This window comes from Euwallacea similis, chromosome 18, assembly GCF_039881205.1.
Source record: "Euwallacea similis isolate ESF13 chromosome 18, ESF131.1, whole genome shotgun sequence".
In the NCBI taxonomy this organism is placed as follows: Eukaryota; Metazoa; Arthropoda; class Insecta; order Coleoptera; family Curculionidae; genus Euwallacea; species Euwallacea similis.
The window spans coordinates 3,102,358-3,118,463 of record NC_089626.1 but is presented as its reverse complement, the minus strand read 5'-3'; the positions used below and the strand labels follow the sequence as shown (position 1 = coordinate 3,118,463).

Below are 16,106 nucleotides of genomic sequence, written 5' to 3'. Positions count from 1 at the left end.
AATTTTAAATTTAAGCTAAAACCCTCCGTGTTGGTATTGAAACTGAGCTCCTTCCCATTCAGATGCCAGAAAACTCGATTTTTTTAAATTAAGATCCTGTGTATCGCTATATTTTTAGATTATTCTACTTCACGGAAACAATTTGCCTCTATATAGTCCTGAACCAATCTCTGTCGGCTTTTGAGATAGTCGGAACTAAACGGACACAAGGCTTGAATGAGCTTAGAACTGAAGAAATCCTCTTCAAATTTGACAAATGACCATTCTCTCACCTCTTTTGCGACAGTAAGAATTTAGATTTCAAATCAATTTGGGTGAGTTTTCAAGTTTTCTTTTGAAACCTCAAGAAAAAACTCTGAAAATGAACTTAACGAAGTGCGCATAAAACAATAATTGAGAACTTCAAAGAGTCAGGAAACCACGCCGATTTAAAGTTTTATGACACAAGAGCTTGTGGAAATATGCTTTATGAAAAATATGAATGTAGCAAAGCCTTGATAAACTTTGAGGTAATTTTGACGTCCTTCGAGTTAATTGACGTGAAGAAATCAGTCTCAATGGGTTCAGGAGACAATCAAAAATTTTCTGCAAGTCGCATCAAGGTAACGGTAACATCAACCAATAGGTGAAAGGGATAGAGAACTATCATTTTTCTCTGTCATCATTGTCCTCGTTGTGATAATATGATAGGAATGGGATCAGTTTTAGGGAGCTTCTAATCCCGATTTTCACTGCCATTAAGCCAAATCGCAGCCGTTATTTAATGATCCCATCGGTTCCGAAACATCTTGGCAACATGTGTTGTCGAAAACGAGACTTTCCCGAAATTTTCAATCGAAACAAATTTTCCACCTATATGACCCTATTTTGAATGCGGTCGTCGACAGATTTAGTTGTTATCGGGGTTGAATGGTGCGAATTTGGCGGTCGTCACCTCGTCGTGCGCAGATAAGATCACGGTTGACGACCGTTCAACTGGAAAATGACGATGTCGGATGAGAAAGGGGCTTTCATACGCAAATCGAGGATTACCGGATCCGGTGACGGGATCTTTCCGGGGTAAACAATGCAGCCTGTTGATGAGAGTTGCGTGCGAGTGACGGCAATTGACACGTCATTATACTGAACAAGCGAATTTCAATAGGGCCAGGTAGAGTCACGAGAGTCATATACGTGACTCGTTGTCGATGCAAATTACTACGTTGCGATAAAAAGAAGATGCACGTCTTACAGATCAGTCATTAATATCGTGTTCCCAGTAAGCAATGCTTTTGTTTTGTTTAAAAAAAATCTGCGCTAAAAACCTCCTCCTGGGAGTGTCGCCGGGTCCAGCAGGACCAATCGCTCGTCTCTTTGACGGAGTCTCATTGGTATCCTGCAGGCCCGCGCCGTGGCTTACCGACCCGCAGGAATTTTTGCTCGTTTTCTTCTCGATTCAGATGCTGTCGAGGACGTGCACAGACCGCCTCGTTTCGGCCCTTCTAAAGACGGCAAATGGCAATTTAATCTGGAAGCACACAAACGCACTTTCCACGCTCTCCCCGTTCACTTAATTAATTGCATTGCAAGTTGTACAAATTGACTCCTTTCGCCGATTGTATCGATGACACGACCCTCTCTCGAGGGGGGTATTTAGCGGTCCCGAAGGGCAGGGGTGACAAAGTTACCCTCGCAGGGCGACCATCCATCATATCTTACCACACCCCGGGCTGTCCGAACGCCATATGACATGTTTCTGATTGTATGTTATTATTCCAAATTATTCTTAGACTTGCAAAATCGTATGAGGCCCACATTAAACTCCTGGACATCTGGGAACAAAGATTCTGATCATCGTCCTGCATATAGTGGGTTCCAAATCGGTTCTAGATCTATGGGAATTTTGGTTCATACAAGAGATAGACAGTCGGTTAAGCGGGGAAAATTTTAGAGAATTTTACGAGAAACTCACACCTGGTTTAAAAATTGCTTTGAGTTTTACCATCATAAAATCCGCACCTGTCGATTAGAACAATAAACACAGGTAAAAATATCAAAAGTGGTTGGTACAAGACCCCCAATACAGCTAACTAACTAAAAACCCCCCTAGCTGCAAAGCGTGGCCATATGACCGTAAAACACTGTCACATTAAATCAGTCTCGCAGGGGACAAATGGCCAGAAATAACACCTATTTTCAGCCATTAAGTTATTAGGATATTAGGTGCTGGTTTAGTGTAATATGGGGCTGCAGAACGTCATATGGCATGAGCAAAGGTCGTAACTTTGGGGGTGTTAATCATATAGTACTGTTCCCGGACATAAACTTTAAATCGCATATTAATATGTTTTCGTTTCTGTGTTAAATTGACCGTAAACTGGACTATTTTAAACGTCTACTAAGTTGCAAGGGAAACTTAAGCGAGTAATGTCTTTTTCATCATGCTTTGGAATTTTCTGCAGTTTTGTGTTGAAGCTAGATAATGTAGCAAATACTTAGAAAGCTAAGGAGTTGCCATCTTGTAGTGACTGACTCAATGTGGACAATTTACCGTAGATTATTGTCTAGCGCATCCACCATATAACACAAAATCATTTTTATTATTAAATTTATGTGAACTTTTAACTAACGAGAAATATCACCATTTACCATTGTTTTTTAATATTTACCAAATATCACCATCCTAAAAAAATACCATACTACTGAGATTTCCACGCTCTATTGCGCCTTTGTGCCATCGCTCATTACTTATTCTCATAATCTCAAAGGAAAAATGCGTAATTGAGGACTCATCTCTTAAATAAAAAATGCGTCGCTGGCCTGTAATAGTATTAAGAAGAGATAGCGCAGGCCTAATCACTTTTAAAGGTGTCCTAATGCCGCGGACGGGGCCCCTCTGCCCATTTGCATGGATTTGCATGCATAGTTTATATAACTCGAGCCCCTCAAAGAAATCCCGCTTTCGGACCGATTAAAAAACTTTTTTTGAAAGGGCGCCTTTGGTGGTGGTTTTATGATTTCACCTTTTTTACCATTATTAGACCCTCTGGAATAGTCTGAGGCATGTTGTGTTATGCAAACAAAAAACGGGAACACTGCAATAGAGATGGCGATTCAATAAAGTCAGTCAGGAGGCATGCAAATCAGCAGAAGAGCAGCAGGATGTCGTTCGCACGGGGCTTTCAGATAAAACCTTCCAAGTCCAATAAGAGTCGTGTATGCGAATGAGATGTCTCCATTGTTGGATTCCCTACAGCACGTAATTGCGTTCTTTATCGCTGGCAACTTTTAAATTGGGACAGGAGCCGTCTTTGCGATCCCAATGCCGCCATATTTCCCATTTAATCTCGTTTGAGTCGTTTGTCCCTCTAACCTTTATTGGCACATCTGACCGCGGCAATCCCAATAACGTCTTAAATCCCCGAGCACAACAATGAACTCAATTTCATTAAACGAATTAGAAAATTACCATCGTTTAGTTCAGATATACACTGGATACACACAAACACGGGAACTCACCCCTCAAGTTGTCATATCGCCAGGGTCGGAATGGGTCTGCGTGCAGGACCAACGGGACTAGGACAAGGGGCGAGTGTGATGTTATTACCCCTCTGGATTTAACCCCAGCCCAACAACTTTGGTAACAGATTGGAAAAGTGAGTGTGACAAATCGAACGTTCGCTAAGTCAAGTTCAATCTCGGAAATTAAACGGTGGAGGCCATATGGCCTGCGAAACAACCCTCTGATGACAGCCACCGCAGATGTGTGTTCTGAGGTTTACCGAATTGACCCCAGTTGATGGCAATTCTTTGTTTTGGGTCCGAATTCTCCATACTAATTCAAATTATGGCAGATGAATCGTTCTCTCTCAACTTCAACTCAAAATCGTTATATTGTATTAATGAAAAGGGGGTGAAGTAAACGTATTACGAAAAATCCGTGGAGGAAAGAATCCGGTGCGGGCAAATAATTTCATTTTAATAGCGAAATCTGACGTATCGTTTACAAGGGTTGACGTATTTGGCGGGGATAAATAAGAGATCGGCCACGGTCATTCGTCATACTCAAATAGCAATCTAGATCGCGTCAACAATTCCCGGATAACGTTCCTTTGTTTGACGGCTTCCTTCAACTGTTCGCGCTACGTTTTTGTTTTGGGGGTGAACGATGATGATCAATAAGGTGATCCGGTCGCATGATGGTGATAAATAGGGCAGGGAATGAAAGAAACGTTGCTGAAATGAAAGGAATTTATTTTGCTGTCGGATAATGCCGATGATAATGCCGGATTCGTTCTGTTTGCGATCACCCAAAAGCCGATCAGAATTGACTCATTTCGGTTCACAGGAGAGCAAAAATGGAAAAGGTCTTTTGAGCAGCGAAATTGACTGTGATTTCAGTGGATGATCAGACCAAAACACCACCAAAACTACTTTTTACCGAAATAAACCCATTTGGTATAATGCCGGAAGAGAAGAGCACAGGAATATTCAGGAATACTGACTATAGTCTCATGAAGAAAAGATTGTATTTTGAAGTAATTGACACAGTCACCAAGTTCCCTCTTAAAAGCTAAATGATTGCTAGATTTACTTTCTACGAGAAGTAATTTAAGTTTTTAATATTTAGATTAATCCAAAATTATTTTAAAAGCTAAATTAGCATTTTATGGATTAAATAGTGTTTGAGTTTGTCATTCTTTCATAATAAATCCCTAAATCCGAGTAGGGTTAGTAGGTCCATCGACTCCTCCATTTTTTTTAGATCAAAACTAATTCCTTTCTTCAAGAAATGATGCAAACTGTCAAAAATGCTCAACCACTGAATTTTGAAGCCGCAGTTAGGTCTAAATTGATCTCTAAATACGTGTACGGTGCTTCAGAATTCAGCACTAACCCGTCAGTAATCGTCCCAATTCACAACCTAGAGAAAGCTCTAAATCCTTGCGAAGGAGGGGCTTATGGCTGGATGCCTAGATATTAGATACCAGAATTCGTCTTTCTTAATTCTCCCCATTTTAAATACGGAATTACCAAATTTCACAACAATCTAATTCCTAACTTTCTTACAATTAACTTTACTCTTACACCACCTCCAAATTCTAGACCAAATCTTTCCCATGGGTCTCAATTCCACAACTGTCGCAAACTCTTCTGAAGGAAGATAAACCCTCGTAACTACATCTGCAAAAATTTCTTTAAACTTAGACCTATTTTCTCTGTATTTTACCTTCAACATCATAGGAATTGCTCTGAATTGACTCATCCGAAATTCTACTTCTCATACCTTGGGGAAACGTGTGGTGACTGTCTTTGGTTTTCACAAAATTTGCAGAAACGTTGCTAGTCTGGGGATTTATAACACAAATACCCCCTTCGTATTCAAAAAGAGACTCTGAGGGGAGGTTGTCGCTGAAGTCATTATTGACGTAAAGATAAACTACATCAAAAACGTCTATAGTGCTGCAGCTCAGGGTCGTTATTAGTTTGGCTTCAAGTAGCCTTTCTTCGATTTCTTCGATATTTCCGATGACGTCCAAAACTCTATTCAGGAATGAAGACATGCTCATTTGCAATGACGTTTGTCAATGACAATAAAAATTCTCCAAGACATGCAAATTCTTATTTCAATAATAACTCTACTCGACTTTTATCTCGCCTCTAACGAATACCAATAAAAAGTCTGAGATCAGAAAGGCTCCGTTTCCTTGTGGAACATTTGCATGTCATTAATTCCGATTCGCTTTACAAACTTCGTCAATCACGCCGAATATTTCGTCTTTAGCGGTGACGAACTTTCAAAGAAAAATATTGCCTTACTTAGTCGGAATGTTGCCCTTTGTTATTTTAAACTTATTGGCTCCCCCATAGAGTGCTTAACCGGACGTATTACTGTCCTAGTGCAAACAGAAACACGTGGCCATCGAAAACTGCCACAATTAAAGTCGCTTTAAGCGACCCTCGTATGGGCTGTTCTTTTTTAGTTTGCACCCCCCAGTGGCGTGCAGTTTTTAGGAATAGGTTAGTTGTTGATTAGGGGTTTGAAGGGGACGGCTATGGGGTTGAGACTATATGACCAAAAACTGCAACAGTTTACGAGGCGAATCGCGACGGCACGCTTCCATTCTTTTTAACCCTCCGGGTGCATTGTTCCGGACCCCGCTAAATAGACAGGCCTTTTGGGGTGAACGCCATTGTTGACGGATTTGAGCCTTTGTGTGATTTATTTTTTGAGCGTCATTGAGTGTTATACGAAAATATTTGCCTCAGCAAATGATCTCACAATTTGATCTCGCTGATCGAAGCGATTTCAATTTCAAGCTAATAAAAATAAAACACGTATAGGTGCCAAGACAAAAAGTATACGAGCTAATAATACTCTTTTGCAGCCCCAAGTAAGTCATCAGCCTTCTTATATAAAGGGACGAGCGTCTTCTGAAAAAAAAAGATCAAAGGCCGCAGTAATGGAAAACTTGTTTGTTTATTTACAGGAGAAAGTAATGGGGAAGTTATTGATTGGGTGAGCCGTCAATGCATCTAAAGTATCTTATTTTCATATTTTATTAGGGCTCCATGATCGAGTGTTGAATTTTAGATTGGCAACATAATTTAGTAGTATACGATACTCATGTTTTAGTTTTTGTATTTAATTTAGTTCTTGAAAGCTTTAGTTTAGCGCTTTTCTCATTTGGATAAAAATACATTAAACATCGAGATTTATGTGTCTTCTAGTAATTTGAATATGAAATACCTTCACAAATGGTACCATCATCATCGTACTTCTCAGACGCCACCGCCCACCCAACGCAATATGAATGCACCACTTCTTGCAAGGTCGGGTCTCCCTCTTGGTGTCTTCTCGAAGAAATCCGCAAAGTTATATAGGGAACCCATGTGGTACTCGAGATTAGTCGTTGGTACCACAGTTAAATGGCATGAGATATAATGAAATTGGCAATACATCTTGATTCACGCCAATGAAAGAATTCTTAGAGTAGTGGTTTCGAGTTTACTAATAATCTCTGACTTTCCAGCATATTTTTACTATAGAATCAAAACTAGCTACTTAAAAACTCGAAGTTCAAATCAATTAAAAAGGTCAAAATCAATTAAAAGGGCTTAAAAGGCGAAAACTTAAGTTTGTCCACTGTTCAAATTTAATTCTGTGCTATATGGTGGATGCACCTGACATTTCTCTACAATAAATTCCGACTTTGTATCAGCCGCTTCTAGATGACACCTCTGCCGATTCTTATAATTCTTACCATTGTATCCTACCACAGTCAAATTTGATCCACATTTCACGGCTTTGAGGAAAATTGGCTTCCAAAAAAGAGATGCAGGGGATGGTAGAAGATCATGGGCGGGTTTGGTTATGACCAGTGACAGTATCCGAGGAAATCAAGTGACAAATAGGAACAGAAGGAAGTCTTAAATCGACTAGACGGGCTTTGTGCAACATTTGAAAGAATTTGAATATTCTTCACTTCATGTTGTCTTCCTAGGAGTGAGTTAAGTCCTAAAACTTCATTACATGGAAGAAATTAACTTTCTGCATAGTCTCATATTTTTTTATCGAAAAAAAATAAGACTCGACTTCAAGTGGAACAAACAAACCGTCCGGAAAACAATTTGCATTAATACAAGAGCTGTCCCTTTGGGGCTGTCGCCAGTCGAGAGATAGTAACATATTTCCTTGTTTCCGCCCCACTAGACTCCGGCTAAAAATTATACCTCGTGCTTTGGCTTGACCGACGGATATCTCGGGTAGTTTTTCACCCTGCAACCCCCCTTCTCCCCTGTCCTTATGCATTATGGATGAAATGGCCCCTCTGTATACTCCGCTAGCAATAACTGTTTTTCTAACTTTTTAGCAGTTATTATTTTTGCTTCAGATCCACGCTCGAGTGGCTATTTATGAAAGCTGACTGCGATACATGAAAGCTCGCGCATAAATCAGCGATAAATAAGCGGCGCACTTCGGAAAATATATTATATTAGAGAAAAGTTCGGGAGTTTCCAGGTAGACAATATTTCAAAAGGATTCTTCGCAGAAAGGAAAAGAAACAGGACAATTTGGGAATTTATCGCTTTTTCCATAAAATAAGTTCCTTTGTCAGGAGCAGCAGCCGGCAGTGTCGTAATAAAGCAGTGTTGCCACCCGCAGTGGATCTCCTTACATAAATCAGCGGCCTTATTAAGTCAAGTGCCTGAATTGTAACACTGCCGTAATTCGATGGATGTAGGGGAACCCCATATATTTTTCCCTTAAAAAGGGGAGGATTTTTATGATTAGTTATTGCGTAATTCGCAGACGATAAAGCTTACTCGACGAGGCAAAAGACACATAACCATCCCTCCAGGCTAGTGGTCAGGAAAATAAAACTGAATTTTTATGTCCGGTATTTGCATTTTATGACACCTTTGATCGGGGGTAGTTTTCTGGAACGACGCAATTGTAACGTATATTTTGGACCTTACTAATTCAATTATTCAAATTTGATTGAATACAATCAGCTCCAGTTCTAAAGAGTTTCCTTGGAGATTTCTTTCAAAGTAAATCGCTTCTTTGTTAGTTAGTCTATGCAAGACTGGACCGAAGAAGGTTCGTTTTTATGCCTTGATTCAGTTAACGATCTCTCATAGTAAACTCGTTCTTCTCGTGTTTAAGGAAACCAATTTTCAGTCCCCAGAGTGATATTTCTCGAATTGGAATTCAATTTTCGGCTTCTAGTAGCTACTTCGGCTTTATCTGCACTCTTTTATCGTTAGGGCCGACCGTTCCATTTACATATCTCCCAAGACCTTCAAATTGTTTTTCCGCGTCCCGGTCAGTTTTCCAATAAACTTTTATGCTGTTGGCATATAACAATAAATATTTATTACTCCCTTTTAAAGGTTATTATTTGTTGCTGTTCGGAAAAATACAATTTCAAAGCGGTTTTTCAAATTTATTATCCGCAAGCCAGAAAGCTCTTATATTGCGTCGGGACTGTTTAATTAAAGAAGGGGTATAATTCGCAAGTCCTCAACCCTCGGCCATTTGCATATTTTTAATACACAACATACTTACCACCGACCGACGGTCGGTTTTAATAAAGGCAAAAAGCGATATAATTAACGGGAAAGTTTTCAGCAAAATTCAAATCGGAAAAGCTTAATTTAGGTCCAGCCCTAACGTACCTTTATGCTAGAGTCAGGGGGAGACACTATGAGATACGACAGTATTCGGAAATGAAGACAAAAATTAAGAGAATTTATTTTACTTTTCACATATTTTACTTCTCCAAGAGAACTTTTTCCAATTAATTGACCTTTCAATCACCAACCTGAGGCATTTGTAATCCCCCATCAGTTAAGGGATCTTAACCAATCGTTTCTCAGTATGATCATTTACATCGAATTAATTCTATAATATTCACTGAAGTTCCAAGATCAGCTTAAACCAGTAGTAACTCTCGTTTTTCAAAATAATCTTTCAACTATTCACCTCTTTCCGCCCCTTGTTCTTCAAATTTCTTATAATTTCAAGATATATTTTCATTTACCTTCACATTCATTATTCAGAAAACCATTATTTACATAATTTCAACGTGAGATTCGAGTTTTTATGTTCACCATTTTATCCAGATTTTTAAAAATAGTTTCTTCTCAATACATTCTCTATAAAATAAAAAATGCAAAATGAGATACTTCTTAAGAAAAACTTGATATTTCCTACTGCAAACATAACAAAACAGATGTTGTTACTGCGCAAAATAAACAAGCGGAAACCATGGGACGCTAGAGCGATTTTTCGGTTGAGTTGATCGTGACGAAACAAAACCGTTCGTTAATTCGGGCCAATGAGTTCGCTGAGAATTGGCACGTGCCCGATCATGCCATGTGGAAGTGGAAAAATAACGGGCCTAAATGAAAATATGGCCCCAGGTAACCGGGAAATGCAATCAGCCTCAGCAACGTTTTTGCAACTGCCCTTCATCACAATTTGCTTTTTTATGATATACATGTGTTTTCAAAGCTTTTTTTGGTCTTTAATGACAATTCTCTTAATATCTTTTCTAGGACAATAAATTCCAGGCTTCTAGACTTTTCCAGGGCAGGTACTCGTCTTCGATATGACACGTAAGAATAAAAGAAAAACCCATCGCTAGTGGAGAAAACTAGAGCAATACGCCGACGAAGTTAAGAAAATCGCGCGAAAAGCGCCCGCCTCTTCTCCGAACTTTTCCGGATCCCGGCCAATGGATTCGCAGGTTTCCCTGGAAAGGCCCGGGTCAAATGAGCCGGGCTGACCAATCGGGAGACGGCCTGCTAATGACGCAACGGGTGAAATTTTTGTTTATAAATAATGTATGTTGTTAAAAGCGATGGACGGAGACGGGCGGATAAAAAATTAAGCCTGGAAAAGTCTGGAAGCATCGTTTCCAGGAGAAGATGTAGCTAAGGGTCTCGAGTTAAGGAGGAAAATAATGAACGTGAAACAAAGTGGAACGGATAAATCTTTCGATTTATTTTCGAGCAAGGAGGGATTTGAACTATTGCTAAAGCCTGTTTAAAAAGCAATATTTTTATTTGTTTTACTCACAGGTAGCTAAAAGCGGGTCTCAAAACCTGCATTTAATTAGAGAAAAAGTTAAAAGGCCCTGCCCGTCTTATTTTATGTTATTATTTACACTTTTTAGGTTGAATCAAAGACCTTGAAACGAAACACTGCTTACCAACAATAATCTTTACTTTACATAGCCATATTCCTACGTTATAGAGTCGCGATTAAACCAAACACATTAACTTTCCAAAATCATTATACATAAAAATATTCATTCGCCAAATTGTCAAAAAAAATCCCAGTCGCAGTTAAAAATGATAATTTAGTGAATATAGACAATAATTTCGTATAATGTTCACTCAATTTTAATCTCAAATATCCCCAAAGTGCCTAATCAATTTCAGTACTAATTAATTAAACATAATTAAATGTACTCAGTATTGTAAGAATCAAACAAATTCTAACATGAATAATGTGCACATAGCCGAATTTCGTCACGCTTTCCCCTTAACCTAGGTAACCTACCTATAGCGCGAGCTAAATATTTCATGTGAGCAAATGACTATACTTGTGGTTGATGGGGAAAAATATTTCATAGTTTCGAAAATCAGTTTAGAGGATTCAATTGTATGTTACGTTATGATCCCATACATATGCACTTCCGTACTCTCTCACCCTTTCTCACTTTAAACACCTTTAAAAGGCCTAATAGCCGAGTAAACACTCAAACCTATTTCTTGGGTTAATTAGCTTCGACATGGCAAATGGATGGGATAAGGCCTTTCTGCACGAAGGGCCGCGTAACGGCACGAAACGTCCGGCTGGAACACGGAAGGAAACTCGAAGTGGCCCTTAGCCAGGAAAGGCCGTCCTCAGGGCCGCATCTAATTGGCATTGAATCTTATGTGCTGCACGCACTGATTTTACAACGAAAAAACTTCCTTAAAACCTCGACCATAACACGGGACAGTCGTTTATGTAATTAGGTTCCCTAACGTATCCGGAAGGTTCGGGAAACACGTCCGGTGGTATCATGCGGTTTCCGGGGTCAGCCCGAACCGTAGCAGGAAGATATAGTGCCGCAGGATTCTTTTGCATACACAATTTAAAGCCCCCTTTAAGGATATATGGCTGACCTCTTGATTGAAAGATATATGAGAGGGCCTTTGTTTTTAGAAGCATTGTATTGAGATTTATGTTGTTCAGGAGGATAGCCAAGAATCAAATATAATTAATTAATACCGAGTTTTATCCCCAGCCCTAAGTAAACTTGTTTGATTTGCATTTTAATAACTCAATCGACCCTCTCGGTCTGGCATATCCGGTGAACGGGGATTCCATCTCCGTTGTGTTGTGCTGATATCAATTTTCTGCCAATTTGGTCAGGATTGCGGCATGTTAATACCTGGAACTAGGTAAATTCCAACGTCCTCGACAAGGATTAAGGGACAAATTCCCCTGGTTCAATAAAACTGAGGAAAATAAAGCCGTCATAAGAAGCCACAGCAAATATTTGGCCGTTGAATATGCATGACCCGGGATACACCGGCTGTTTTTCCAACAGCCGACGTTCGGACTCATCGGGACATTTTCATTTTCCCTCTGTCATCTGCGATATTTTCCGGCCGAGCGACGAGGCCCCGAGATTTGTTTTATCTTTTCATTATGGAGAATAATGGACTTTATGCTAAACTGTGCACTTGAGTCGCTCAATGTCTTTTAGATTAAATCTGTGTGAAAATCACATTCTGGCGGCTTTGCAGCCTATTCTGTTTCGGCAGGCACTTCCATCTATTACGCACAATACTCAAATAAGTGTAATTTATAAAGAAACATCCGACAATTTGCTTCTAACTATCAGGGTTAGAGTTTCTGGCAAATTGCATTGCAGATCACTTTCTCCAAATCGGCGAGAATTTTTCCACGTACTAGGAAGGGTGAGGGGAATTGTTCGGGAACATCGTGCTTATGCGTTGGGAGAGTATTTTTGGGAGATAAGTTCCTATCAAGGTATAAGTGGAAATGTCTCCAAATGGCGCTACATAGAAACCTTTGAAAATGGCAGTTAAAGAACGTTTTTGCTGTATCTATATATTTAGAATGCAGATTTACAAATATCACAAAAAGATGCTTTCGCAGTCTCAAAATAGCGTTTCTTTATGACTTTTCAATACGAAGACTCTATTAGAGCCCACGAAAGCACTCGATCAACATCTGCACACATGCAGTCCTGCTCAAAATACCATATCAAAAACCCTCAGAAATTACCCCCCAATACTTACCCAGTACCAGACAATTAACACTAACTAATTAGACAAAAAATTTAAGTATTTTTCCCGCAATTATTAACAAAATTCAATTAATTAATCGTTCGCACAACTACAGGTCACAACGTCTGGAATTTTGAAGCGTCTCTCGCAAAACATTTGAAGATCGCACGTCGATGTGTCTGTTTTGCGTCAACCCTCGCCTACTAGATCGAATTGAAGACTCCCAAATCTCTTCAGACTGATGACGTCAGAGAGATGCTAATATTTGTTCGATAATTTAGTTTATTACTTTTTCACCTACGATTTCGCGTAAAATCTCAATGGACTCGTCGTTGTTTCCCTCGTGTCATCAGTGTAATCCCCAATATAAAGAGGTGCGCGACTGATACACAGGTTAAAGCGATAATTCATTGTACTTTAAAGAGTATAATACTCGATTTTTTGGATATTGTCACGTAAAAAAGCATTTCTTTTTCTCTAGGAAAACGCAATTTTGTTACTCAAGAATTTCTAATTTCATCTAATATTTAAACTCTCTTTTGCCTCCGCTATTCACGTCGACCCTATGACTAAATTCTAATGTTCACTAATAACCCCTCCAATATACTCAAGTACTTTCCGACTACTCTTATGAAGCTTCTCTCATGATCAAAAAAGCCTCTACTAATATATGCCATCGGAGTTTTGAGTTTCGCATCCGAAAGCGAGCATGTTTCGTCAGTAACGAACCCACTTTTTAATTAAAGAAAGCATTGAATAATTCATTTTTTGCGGCATGCTGCAAAGACGGCTCCCTAATGAACCAGGAAAAAACTTAACGCATCTCCCGGTGAACAGAATTTAATTACTCCGACTCTCTCTCTCTTAATCAAATCAAAACTTTGCTGTGGTCTTAATGGCTGTATCGGATTTTTCCGTTCGAGCTGATTAATTAAGCAGGCATCAGGAAAGAGTATCCGGCAGTATAAAACTTCCCTAACCCGGATTTGGTTATTTTTCCTGGCGAAATTGGCCTGGGGAGCGATCAAAGCGACTGCGAAATGGAGTTTGCCAACACACCTTCCCTCTTTGATGTGCTTCTTGATTGCACCGCCGAAAACCGTCATGTGTGGGCTGGAGCATGGTTTTAAAGCACTTAAAAGACTGGTATATTGACTGGAAATTGCCTGGAAGAAACTTCTTGGGCTGATGTGCAGCTTCTTCCAGACTAAAATGCAAATCAAATTTGTACGGGACAAACTCAAAGTTGATGATTCAAAAGGGGAAAAGAACCGCGGTTCATCACAGAGAGTTTGTTTTCACTAAAGATAAAGATTGTCTTGATTGCAAAAACGGTGGAGCATCAAGTTTCCTTGATTGGAACGGCTCTGTTAATTGCGTTATGGTAATGAGGGCCGCGTTTTTGTATTGTGGACTAAGAAAAGCCTGATTTTGGGGTTACTTTTGGAGAATTCGATTAAGCCTGATTCGCTAAGAAGAGCTTTTTTAAGTGCACCAAAGTTTTATTGTGAGAAACCTATGGAGAAAGCAGGGCCCCTTAAACCACCCATTGAACGCTAAAAGGACATTTCCTTCAACCCATCCACCCATACTCCACAATTATAACACAATTTCATTCACCATTCCAGCCAGAAGTATTTTCGTTCTACTTATTGAGGCCTGCACTATTAGTAAGTCTGTAATTCTAGAACATGTATAAACGTGTAATTTCCCATGCAATGATAGTCGTCCTCTGTTTGTTTATGATGTGCATGCAGCGGTCCTGCGGCTATTTGTCCTCTAACTCTAGTAGGGCCAAATCAGGTGCATCCAAGCGTCCCCCCGTTTGAAATTCCGTTTCGGAAACTCACCGTGTGTCGTATATGTAAACGGGGCAAATAAACAGAGAAATATCGACACAAATTCGGCGTAAAGAGACCCTTTATTTTTCCTTTTATTTGATGATAATTAAATCGTATTGATGAGCAATTTTATTGTATTTAAATGTAAATTTACAAGACATCAATAAGATTCGAGAAGGATCGTTCGGGGAAGTCCCGGGATTAAATGGAATCGTTGCCCGAATTCGTACATATAGCGGCGAGGGAGAGAATGTTGTTTGATATTTTAGCCCCAAAAAACAAAGGTAATAAATATATAGCGTTTAATTTCACGAAGCAGAAAAAGCGCTCACTAAACGAAGAACATTCAGATTCGCAACCAGTGTAGAACGTATATAGCGGAGAAAAACCGAATAAAATAACATTAAATTATGCTTATTGCCTCGCGGCACTATCTTCCGGTTTAATTTAAACGGGCAGTTTTCAGGCAATAAAAATGCACGCCTTCTGGCTGAAAAACGTCTTTTTATTTATTGCCGAGCCTCTGGAAAACAAGCCTTAGCAAGCGGAACATCGGGGATAACTAGACAACATATATCCCCCTGTTTGGGGCTTAATGAAGCGTAGCAAACCGAACTAACGCAAAATGAGCTCATTTGTCTTAATATACGAAAACGAAGCTTCCCCTCTTGCCTTGGGAGAGTTACCACTATCTCTTTAGCTTTGCTATCTCCTTGGAAATTTTAGATTTCTGAACAAAATGCTTTTTTTTTAACTACCCAGATTTCGACATCAAAATTCTCGCTACATTTGGATCACCCTTTTCCTCTTAAACGCCTATAAAATAAAATAAAAACCGCCTGTCTTGGGGCCTAATCTAAAAGAGTAAATACGGCCATAAAGAAAATCCCAAAGTTAAAGAGGGGCCAAAGGACATAAATAACTGCGACGAGATGTTAATGTGTATAAATGTCCCGCGGATTGCAACAAATTCCTCGGTAGGGTGGGAAACGTGTTTTTTCAGAGAGAATTGTGCCTTTATTTTAATGAAGCGGCACTTGGTGATATTTATATGTTATTTTTACAACTAATGACATTATAATTGGCTATTTTCTTTCCATTTTAACATTTTTCTTGACAATATGGTGAAGGTAACTTGCATGGGAGTAATCCTTCTGTTTCAAATAAAGAAAATTGCCTAAACCAGCTATTTACTGTTTTTTTACATGCACTGCCATTTTGACCTGCTAACACCGACTCGTTTGAGGGATGAAGTAAATTCCAGCTTCCCAACCTACTGCATAAAATCATGAGTTCGTTTCGTTTGATTGAAATCCTCTCTTATTCTTGTCTGTTTGAAAAAGGCCGATCTCGGAGAACTCATTGTTTTGAACGCAGACCTCATGCATACTTTCATGGCGCTCCGGCGAGATTAAGCCGATGTAATTGGACTTTTATGCCGAAGGAGGGTTAAAACAAAACGGATTT

The 16,106-nt window shown here is 39.4% G+C and overlaps 1 protein-coding gene across 1 annotated transcript in view; it reads right to left on the bottom strand.

The window, feature by feature from the left end:
• sky (GTPase-activating protein skywalker) overlaps positions 1–16,106 on the bottom strand; it is a 201,400-nt gene that overhangs the window by 151,985 nt on the left and 33,309 nt on the right. The window lies entirely within an intron of this gene.